This window comes from Pavona decussata, unplaced genomic scaffold, assembly GCF_977016875.1.
Source record: "Pavona decussata unplaced genomic scaffold, jaPavDecu1.1 SCAFFOLD_737, whole genome shotgun sequence".
NCBI lineage: Eukaryota > Metazoa > Cnidaria > Anthozoa > Scleractinia > Agariciidae > Pavona > Pavona decussata.
The window spans coordinates 61,022-72,500 of NW_028145908.1; the positions used below are offsets into that span (position 1 = coordinate 61,022).

At 38.0% G+C, this 11,479-nt stretch overlaps 1 protein-coding gene, 1 long non-coding RNA gene and 1 pseudogene across 2 annotated transcripts in view; all 3 read right to left on the bottom strand.

The window, feature by feature from the left end:
* Window positions 1-11,479, bottom strand: part of LOC146448944 (CUB and peptidase domain-containing protein 2-like) — a 107,631-nt gene that overhangs the window by 6,639 nt on the left and 89,513 nt on the right. The gene's annotated exons all lie outside the window — the stretch shown is intronic.
* Window positions 1-11,479, bottom strand: part of LOC146448945 (uncharacterized) — an 81,709-nt pseudogene that overhangs the window by 2,221 nt on the left and 68,009 nt on the right.
* Window positions 8-11,479, bottom strand: part of LOC146448946 (uncharacterized) — a 14,741-nt gene continuing 3,269 nt past the window's right edge. Inside the window, exons 2-4 of the long non-coding RNA XR_014860846.1 lie at window positions 475-531; window positions 203-284; window positions 8-41 (exon numbers count right to left, since the gene is read on the bottom strand). This is a non-coding gene — a long non-coding RNA (uncharacterized LOC146448946). The remainder of the gene's footprint in view (window positions 42-202; window positions 285-474; window positions 532-11,479) is intronic.

Consider the following 11,479-nt stretch of genomic DNA (forward strand, 5'->3'; position numbering starts at 1 on the left):
TTATTACTTAGAGGAACACGTTTTTGAAGTATAATGGAAAACTACGAAGATACGAAAAGCTACGAAAAGCATTTTTAAGAAAACAAATTCCGACAAATAGTAAAAGTTGAAACTAAAAAAATATAATAATAGAATATATGAAACATATCAAATTTGGAAAGAGAGAAACACTTCGCCAATTCCCCCCCCCCCCCCCCCATACACACACACACACACACACATACTCACCTTTGGCAACTTGTGAGGTCTGTGTTTCCATACACCTCTTATGAGGACCCCCCTTTCTATTGGAGGTATGAAAAAAAAAATATGGATGTTTGGTAGCTTATTTGCCCATCTCTTTAAACACTTGATTAGACTTTAGGAAATTTCAATTTTTTTTGTGGGGTCTTAGTTATGAGGACCTGCCCAATACTCAACTTTGAATACTTATGGGTACTACTTGCCATACAATTCTTATGGGGACATACTCACCTAACTTGTGAGGTCTGTGTTTCCATAGTGATACCCTACTTGCGAGGACCACCTCTTCTGATGCAGAAGAAGAAGAAGAAGAAGAAGAAGAAGAAGAAGAAGAAGAAGAAGAAGAAGAAGAAGAAGGCTGTTTGGTTGCTTGTTTGTTATAAGTCAAGACATTTGCTTCCTGGGGTTTCATCAACTCCCCTCTGACTACTTAACGGGAATTTTAATTCTTGCTAAACTTATGGGGACATGATAGTACACGACTACTTATGGGGACTACTTGCCGAACTTATGGGGACATGATACTTACACAACTACTTATGGGGACTACTTGCCAAACTTATGGGGACATGATACTTACACAACTACTTATGGGGACTACTTGCCAAACTTATGGGGACATGATACTTACACGACTACTTATGGAGACTACTTGCCAAACTTATAAGAGGACGTGCCAATAAACAACTACTTCTACTAATGGGATTATTTGCCATAGCTGAGCTATTGATTTTCTTCATTGAAGGGCACGTGTTTGCATGGAAACCAACCTATATTGTCTCTTTGTGTCTGAAAGGCCAATAAGGTTGAAGATGATACCAAGGTTCTGATATTATGCAATTGTATAATTTTTCACTCTATTTCAGCCACATCCCATCTCATAATCACAAGAAATCTGATTATCTGAACAAAATAACAAAAAAATTCTACATTTAGTTTGCATTGGAAACATCGACACTTGATTTTGAACACATGAGGAGCACAATAATAATAGACTGTTGGGTCAAAGGGGGGAGGAAGATGCATTACAAATATAGGGACCATGGAATAAACTAATATTGGAAAGAGTGATATACTTACTGACAATAATAATAATAATAATGATGATGATGATGATGATGATGATGATGATCATAATTACCTATCACTGGATGAGGCTGAGTATGACCCGAAGAATTATAAAGATTGAGGAGTTTTCCAGTACAAATCCTTCTAATCTTACTTTTGAGATATATGGATAAAAATTTACGGGTAATTAACCTACTTTAAATATGCTCTCTCAGTTCCTAAGACCTTGTAACAAAACTTTCCAAAGGAGAACTGTTTTTGATCGGAAAGTTGATCATGTGACCAGCTACTGCAAAAGGCCTATTAGTGACAATTTATACTTTCTTATAGCTGCCTTAGCACATTCCTTCACTTCAAATCGACTGTCCGCCCAGCCCTAGCTTCGCGAGGTTTTGAGAGTCACGTATTTGTAGTATATTTTAAACTTTAAAAAGATTAGGTTTTAAGATTCTTGGAAAAAAGGAAAACTGTAATACATTTGGTTGAAACACCAATTTGTTTATGAGAGAATTTCTAAAGACTTTATATCTGAACAAAAAAAGCAATGAGATAGGATTCCCTTTCCTACAGTGTGCACGGCCGGTGAGACCAGTTCCTAGACGCTGCCTTCCTTTGAGACCATCATAGGTAATCCAATGTGGATCATCAGAGGCACGCAGCCTGTCATGGGAGAATTTTGGGGGGCTTTGGTAGAATCTAATATGGCGGCCAAGCTCTTTCTGGAAAATCCTCCTTCTGATCAAATAAGCCAGTTTTTCGAGGAGTACATGTCTTGTACAGAAAACGGCACGGAGTTGAGGGATATTTCATGCTTTTTTGCTGAGTTCGAAGCAGCAGTAGGAGTCATCGAAGAGAAATACAACGTTTAGTGGTCGAAATCCAGACTTGCAAAAGTTGATTCCCATCCAAGGAATGGTCAAAAAGGACAATGAAAAAGCTTCACGAAAAGGTAATTAGAAGACTGCGCTCAAAACCAACTTTAGCGACACCATGGAGAGGAGATTTCACCATGAACATTTCCTGAGAAGTTTTTGATTTGATTTACCATAAAATTGTTAAGTCCAACATTATTAAACAACTTTGGCCATCAGTCAAGAGAGAAAACCAGCCTGTACTGACATTGGAATCACGGACAGGAAAAAGGCAGTATTTTGTTTTTAACAAAATGAATCAAGGTGGTATTCTTATTAGCCGTAATCACCTCTTAAAGAAGTGTTTGGGAAACTGTGCTGGCGGTGTTCATGCAGTTGAGAGATGTGAAGTGGTTGTTTGCAGGGAAAAACCTATGAGATTTAAATATCATCACAGCACAGAAGTTTTGTCTTTCATTATGGTAATTGGAATTCGGCGTTCCACAACACTTATTAATGGGTACAATACAAGCAATTATGACTTGCTACCAAAATCAGTTATCTGCATGGAGCATTTGCTTTATAGCCTGTGAACAGGCTCCCAAGTGGGGTATAGGGTGAAAAGAAAAATCGGCGAGCCGGGCGGGCGGAGCACGGTATGGGGCGAGGAAGAGCTCGATTTTCATCTTTGCCATAGACCCCACTTGGGAGCCTGTTCACAGGTTATTGCTTTAGAATCCAGGAATTATTTCTTAGTGCTGAGGAACATCCCTGCAGTTCCAATATCCATAATGAAATGGTGAAGTAACTGAAGAACTGAAAGTGGCACTATCTTAAACCATACAACTTCTTTTTATGTTTTGCACAGTTCAATAACCTGATCGTCACCCTTTTTTCAGGGAACTGTATTAAAAATAAACATAACATATCAATGCCTGGGGATGGTCTTGTTACTTATCTCATGACAGAGGCAGCTATTCTTTGACCTCCATCTCTTTCTCCTTCCCATTGGGTTTCATTGCAGATTTTGCATTTTAAAAGTTAGGTTTTCTCAGAGTAGGTCATGTTTAGTTTACAGGGTGCCATAACACCCTGGGGCCAACTCACCACTAAAAGCTGAAAGATTCGAGGTTGTGGTAACAGAATTCAGCCCAATGAGATTTAAATATCTTAAGAACTGAAAAATCTGTCTGTGAGTTTTCACAGCTACTGGAATTGACTGAAATTGACTGAAATTGTACTGTTTCATTCAATGGGGGATCAGATTGCAACAATACGCTGTCTCAGTACACTCAGTCTTGATTATTACAGTTTTTTCATGGTCATACCGTTGAGCTTTTGATGTGCAGGAGTATGTAGGAAGAAGTCGTCTGTCATTGTGGTTCCAGTTGCTATTACAATTTAATTAATTGTGAATGTTCCACTGCAGGAGACTAACATTATTGTCTAATATAAATACATTGTATGAACAGACTTTATGTTCCAACATCCATAACATATGTTCCCCTGTTAAGAAAAGTTTATTTACAGTGGACGACTCTACACTTAGACAACAGAAGATCCATAACCAGGATTAACAGTAAAAAAAAGTGAATGTCCTCTGGTGAAAACATTTGTACAAAAAAACTAAGCTTTGAACAACTTGAAACTTTTCTGCCCCATTGTCCAATGGGCCCAAATTGTTAAATTCTGGGGTCAATTCAATAAAACTTTTACACTTGTAATCTACAAGTCGGACCATTGTATTTACAAGCGCAGCCGGAGACGAGTTTAATAAAAATCGTTACAAGTCCAGGTTACAAGTGTCCGACTTCTAATTACAGGTGTAGCGCTACACCTGTAAAATATGGTAAGAATCCAATTTAATAAAACTTTTACAAGAGTCCGACTTGTATTTTTACAAGAGTCCAACTTGTAAATCACAAGTGCCAAATACAAGTCGCATGTCACTTGTAAACACACTGAGTAAGACTTCAGAAAAACAAATTGTAGTGTCGTCTTCGAGAGAAAAGGAACTCGACGAGCTCCTGAGACGTCAGATAATCCGTCCACCTGGGAAGTTTGAGGAAAGACGGCTGTTTGAGGTCCAAAAAGCCAAGGGAATTTCGAGAGAAGTTTCGTCTCCCTGTCTACGCCTTCGGCCATCTTTTGGAATTATTAGGCCCGCGTTTGGAACAGAACGAGATGTAACCGAGCAGTAACGGCAAGACAGCAACTTTTAGTATTTCTCCACATCCTTGGCACAAATTCCTTCTATCACGTAATGCACTCTTGTCATGGTATCTCCATATCAACAGTATGGAATATTATTCATCGCGTTCTATGACCTTCTATGGCGTTCTTACGAAAAGGTTCTAAGCTCTACAGAGGGGAATGAGAGTGAGAGACATGAAAAGAGCTGCCGAGCTTATCAAGTGTGCTGTTATACTGCACAATCTCTGCATTCTGTTTAGTGATAACGGTGATGATCCTCTTGACGATGCAAATCTCGACAACAGAGAGGAACAAGAGGACAGACAACAGCAGTTGCTGCAGCACTTCCTAGTCGGAGTGCGAAAAATAATACCAATGACACTTCAAAACTTAAACTGTTTCAATATCATCAAAAGAGAACAGTCCACGACGAAATACGCCATATTTTTTGGAAGGGCCAAATTAATATGTCATTTGTTACTCAATGACGATATTCATTAGATGTATTTTGCAAAAAGTGCACATCTACCTTACTAGGAAAAGAAAAAGAAACTGTAGGTCACAATTATGCTAGTTTAATTGGTAACCATGGTCTTATTTAAAAGATAAGTGCAAAAACCTTTCACAGGTTGCAATTTACAGTTTTTCCACTCAATATTCAAAGTATTATAATATAAATGTAATAAGTTCAGCAACTGTCCAAACGATTACTGATATCGTCTTGTTAAATGCCATTTTGGACGCTGTTTAATAAAATTGTTTAATTGTCAAGATCTTTCCTGAGCCTTTTAATCTCCAATCTTAGCTTGATTTTCCAGTTAGAGTTTTCTTTTTCTAAGGCGCAGTATGTCGTCTTCTAGATCTGCTGCCTTGTTATGTGGAGCTGATGATATCCCCTTGGCCTTTCTAACTGATGGCAGAGCCTCACGTCTGATTTTTCTTGGCCTTTTGTTTTTAATACTGCCTGCTTGGGTAGCATTTTTGGTGAGCCGCCCCTGCCATTGCCAGTTTCAGCGGTAGAAACTTGCACTTCACCGACGCGTCTTGTTTTGCCTTCTTCGTCACTGTCGACGAAAATGGCGCTAAAACTATCATTTTGTGGTCCCTCACAAGCTGGGCTAAAAGTAACTTTTATTGCTTGGATAACATGCTCAACAATGGTCTCAAAAATATATAACTGAGAACGAAGGAAGGAGAACCGCATATATATTGACGGGACAGAAGAGATAATTAAAATTTTGCAGTCGAAAAAATACGCATGTATTCAAACGGAGTTTACAATTGTAAGGCTACAATTGTAATTTACACTTGTATTCTGACTAGGGATACACGTGTAAATTCCACTGTGGAAAATTCTTTTATTGAATCCTTGTATTTACAAGTCGGACTTTACACGTGTAAATTACACGTGTAAAAACTACAAATGTAATTTCTTTATTGAATTGACCCCTGGTTTAAAAAAATTCAAAAATGTAAGTTTAGAGAAAAATTTAGTCATGTTGCCCACTCCAATATTAAAGGGGTAGGATACATGAGCAGTCATGACACCTGCATGTTGTAGTTTAAATCTGTCATGATCAGATTTTTGTATTTCCAATTTTATGCTGGGAGGTTTCAATTTCAGAGATGCAATTATGACCAGGCTGATTACCGAAGTTTGTGCCGTGTTGCGTAAAACTATGGGCACTCCCTTCTAATATCACAGCAAGCTGGCAAAATGCACTGCTTCCATTGTTTTTAAAACCACACCCATTTTAAATTCTTGTGCAAAAAATACAAAATGTATGTTTAGAGAAAAAAGTCTTGTTGACAACTACAACATTAAGGGGGTAGGATACATGTACGTGAGCAGTCATGACACCTGCATGTTGTAGTTTAAATCTGTCATGATCAGATTTTTGTATTTCCAATTTTATGCTGGGAGGTTTCAATTTCAGAAATGCAATTATGACCAGGCTGATTATTGAAGTTTGTGCCGTGTTGCGTAAAACTATGGGCACTCCCTTCCAACATCACAGCAAGCTGGCAAAATGAACCACTTCCATACCCATTTTTAACTCGTAAATGCGAGCATGCACAATGAACGAGTGATAGCAATGGTGGGTTTTCACTAGGTTGGTTGGCTGATTCGGCTGTTGACTTTCAAGCATGCGCAGTGAAAGTGCGGTGTCTTGAATTCAATCAGTGAAGTGTCGGCATGAACTTTGAATAAAAAAAGAAGTGAAAATTTGTTTCACAGCGCATCAAAATAATCTTATTCAATCTGTAGATAAAAATTTGACAATTATTTTAATGCAAGAATGGAGATTTTTCATTTAATATGAGCAAAGTTATAAGTTTTCCCGTTTTTCCACAAAGTGCGGCGTCTTAAATTGAATGAGTGAAGTGTCTGCATGAACTTTGAATAAAAAACACCCGAAAATTTGTTCCAAGGCGCATCAGAATAACCTTATACAATACGTAGGGAATAAGTTTAGAATCATTTTTATAGTACACATATGGTTATTTCTCGTTACATGATCAGGCAAAGATATGACTTCTTTTAGCTTTCAAGGTAGCGTATGTAGCCATCTTAATTTCAATTAAAATACTGATGCGTCATCTGCATTCACGAGTTGGCTCACAGGAGACTTTGATTTAAAGATAAATTATTTCAAATGTTGTTAACACTTCGATAATCTGATCAATTTACATGATTTTGAGGACACCACAGTGGTTTTCTATGGATATTTTAAAACCAAAACCAGTCTTTAACATGTTTATTAAACCTGCTGTTACAATTACACTGTAATGGTATGTCTAGAGTTAAACAACTGGAAATGTTTAATAGTTGGTGTTGTGGAATACCAAATTGGCATAAGCTTCAGCAGAACAAAATTACACCGATTGCTAATCATGTAGCAACTTTATTTTGAAACGCGAACTAGAAGCAACTGTAATACATGTAGCTTGTTTAGCAGACAGAGATACACAGAAGGTTTTGTTTTCTGGATTTGTCCTACCACCGAGCAGCAATTCTTAGTGATTTTTGTCAAGCAGCTGCAATACCGATTTGATAAATTTTGGAAGCTGCAAATGCAAATTTTCTGTAAAATCATATACCGGCCGCCTTGAATGAACTTCTACATGGTTCATAAAGAGAGAGCTGACGCTTCAGTGAAAGCTACCAATTGTAACCTTAAGTATCATTATTGGCTAATGCTTGTTTTCTGAAGGCTGCACTGGTCGCTTAGGAGAAAAGGGCCAGTTGGTTATTCAAAAAAGTGGTGCCATCGCTTAGGGTAGATGTCACTTAAAGGATCTTTTTAACACAGGGCTTATAATATGTCACAGATTTCACAATGATGGTCACTTTTAGGAGTGATCACAAACAGTGCTTTGTGTAGTTCTGTATTGGCAAAGTCATGCTGCTCACATACATAATAATTTTTAGGTCAACTTACTCTAAGAGCTCTGAACTCCACAGTCTTGATATGGAATCACATCCTCAACATGAATACTGTTATTTGGATCCTTGGAACAAACTTTCTTTTTGGCAAGCAGTTGAGGCTCTAAAAAGAGATAGAGAATCACACCAGAAATTAACTTATCCTATAAATCCCCCTACTGGATGGGGAATTGCAGAAAAACAACTCATGCTTATATGCATCTCATGAATAAACAAGAAAATAACAGTAGAGCATATCTTGTTATGTTCTTTTTACATGTAAGCACAGAATCAATTTTCCACAATCCCACACCTCCTTCTCTTAGGGACTTGACCAATTACAAAAGAAGAAAAAAAGAAACCTTACTAGAGACCCAATAAATTTTTAGTAACGATTAGGCTTACAAGCTAGGTGACATAACTTATTCAACACATTCCACCATTAGCCATTAGCAATGTAAGTAAGCAAACCACTGCCATAACTTACACTCTTTATTCTTCAAACCTTATTAACATTATAATAACTTCCACTTGGCATCACTTGGCATGCATTTAAAAACCATCCCACAGGAATTCTTCATATATTGACAACTTACAGTGTAGGTCCAGTAGTTAGAAGTTACATTGTCTAATTCCAGACATGTAAAATCAGCTAGATCAAGAGGATTGTCACCTCCAAACAACTTATTAAATATTCTTTTATTATATTATATAACTACTGCTGGGAGACTGGGGGTAAAATAAAACTGTGCTCTGCATGCATGTCTAATTTGGAGACTCAGGACCCCATACCAAAGAAAAACATTTTAGATGTGCTGATGTGCTCATTTCCCTACCATGTGATGTCACAAAAACCAGAGACATAATTGAACCTTTTAAGTGGTGGATATGTGATATTAAAACTGGCATGCACATTTTTAAAAGTGCACTTGAATTCTAATTTAAGCATGCCTTTATAATCCATACCTATTGAGCACGCACCTTTTCCAGGGATGGAACAGCTTAGAAGAGCAGGATAAGTGGAACTTGCAGAATAATAATTTATCTCAGACTGAGAACCTTCACTTTCATACCCACACTGGCACTATCAGAAACAAGATCCTATCAAAAACCAATTAAAACAAACATTGTCAACATACATGGCACTGTAAAGATGGTGGGTTTGATGGTTGGGCTTGATAGAGTTTCTGCCTCTCTCATTCAGTACTTCTCTTGAACATTTCGCCTTCAGTCAGCTTCAAAAGGCTAAGCACAAGATTTTAAAGAGATCTACATGTATACAGTATTTGATACATATTACAATGCATCAACAATCTCAGGGACAATCTGGCTTTTTAATACCAATTCACTAAACCACTTAAATCTGAAAATGTTACAAAATGACAGTACACACTGCCCTTACCAGATCATTAAAAAAGCCATGCATTTTCCTTACCTTGAATTTGACTCCTAAACTTTGTTTCTGAAGAAAGATATGGTAATTAATATAAGTGTAATTCCTTTTTGTTTCATGTCATTTGATGTTTGTTTGTTTGTTTGTTGTCGTTTGTTTCATTTAATGTCGCACCTGAGGATTGCTGAGACACAGTCAAGGTCTTTTTCCATATCAAATCAACCGTGATCATTTGGATTGTTTTCTTTTATTTAATCCCTTCAAAGTTAGAGTTTTTTTTTTGAGGTTCTACCACAGTACGTACCATCAAATGCTGCTCTTTGCAACTGGATTCCAGGGATTTTAACCTGAAATATGCATACTGGCAGCTGCATGCGATGCATTTGGCGTTGTTACTAAAACAAGGAATGACCTAAAATGATCTAAAATAAGTCCAAAATGTCAAAATGATCTGAATGAAATGAAACCAAGATAAAATGAATAAAATTACAGAATTACAGAACTGAGTGCTTACCAAACTAAAGGCTGATATCAGGAAGCTGCTGTGAACTGCCGGAAAGACCGACGAAGACTTGAAAAGTGCCGATGGTTGCACGTAAGCAGATTTGATGACAAAGTCGTGTAAACAAACCGCACTAGAGTGAATCTTTATTTTTTTTGGTCGGTCTGAAAGACCCAAAAATATCAGCACTGACCAATTTTTTCGGGTTCGTTTTCCGGTCGCACATGTAAAGCCACACGACAAGGCTAAATTTTTGTGTAAACACTGATAAAACACTTTTGTAAACAATGTAAAGGCATATCTGTGCATCAATTTCCTTAATGCACTAGTCAATTAAAACCCCCACCCCCCTCCCCCCGGACCCGGGACAGATAGGGGGATAATAGGGGCATATAAGCACTTTTGATCAGAGATCTGTCCCCTGGGGGTGGTAGATAAGATGTGTTTTGCTTCTTTACAGTGTCCCCACCTCGGGGTCAGTCAGGGAGATTTGACTGTGGTTGACTCAGGTACTGAAGTTCTTCGCGAAGTTAATCAACTGCACGTTGTCATTTTCGCGCCATCCATATTGGCTGATTATTGGCGAAATGCTTCGCAAAATTTGGTTTAAAGACAATTCAAAAGAGAGAAGAAAATTCATTCCAGCTCTATGCAAAACTCTGCCTACAAACCCATGGTGCAGCCATGGGTACAAAAATGGCAGTCGCCTTTGCGGAGATTTTAAAAACAGAGATTTTAAAACCGCTCATTTGGAAACGATATATAGACGACATATTTTTCCTCTGGACTTTAAGGAGAGGAGATAATGCAGTTCATTGAGCAATTAAGCAAACAAACACCACCCCACAATTAAATTTAGGGCTGAAATTTCAGAAACAGAAACATTTCTGGATACAAACATTTATAAAGGTGAAAGATTCAGAAGCAATTCAGTTCTTGATGTGCGTCACACTTCAAACCTACTGAAACATTTCAATATACGCACTTCTCTTTGTGCCACCCCAGGGGTCAAAAAAGGCTTCATCAAAGCCGAAGCACTGAGACTTCTCAGAACAAACTCTTCTAAAAACATATTTGAAGAGTAAATTCAAAATCCAAAATCACACCTACAGGGGAGAGGTTGTCCCGTAAACTTAAACTTAAAACAAATCCTCATGAAAGCCTGACATTTAATAGAGCAACAACCATGGATATGGCTCAAAGAAATCTACAAAGACCTTCCCCTCATATGTTACACTGAGAGGGCGGTCAGTCAAAGATATACCCGTGAGAGCTAAATTATAAAAAAGGCTTAAACACGCGCTAATCCTGGCTGCCCTATAGAGTGGTTCCATTTCGAATGCATGGGACTTGTGGATGCACCAAGTCGAAAGCGGCTTTACGCTGACTGTGCTGTTTAACATTTTCAAAGCTACCACTGTTCAGAAATGCTCTGTTGTAATGTGAAATTCACATTCATTCTTGCAAAATTTAATAATCCACAACAAGTTTTGTTTACATGTATTAAAAGAAAGCTATTGCCTTTAATATTAAATAATATTTTGCTCCTGATTGATCCAGTGTGAACGGTTTCTTTTGTCTTGTTTTGTTTGGTTTGGGCTTTTTTTTTTAACCCCTTGCCAATTTGTTCCCAGGGCAGGGGGAGGGAAATTTGATCTCAAGATTTTCCCCAGGGGCTGGAGGTTTTGGTATGATTTGATCGGGGCCTTTGTCAAATCCCCCTACCTGTCCCGGGTCCGGGAGGTGGGGGTTTCAATTGACTAGTGCATAAATAAACACGCAGTTACACTGTGGGGCCAACC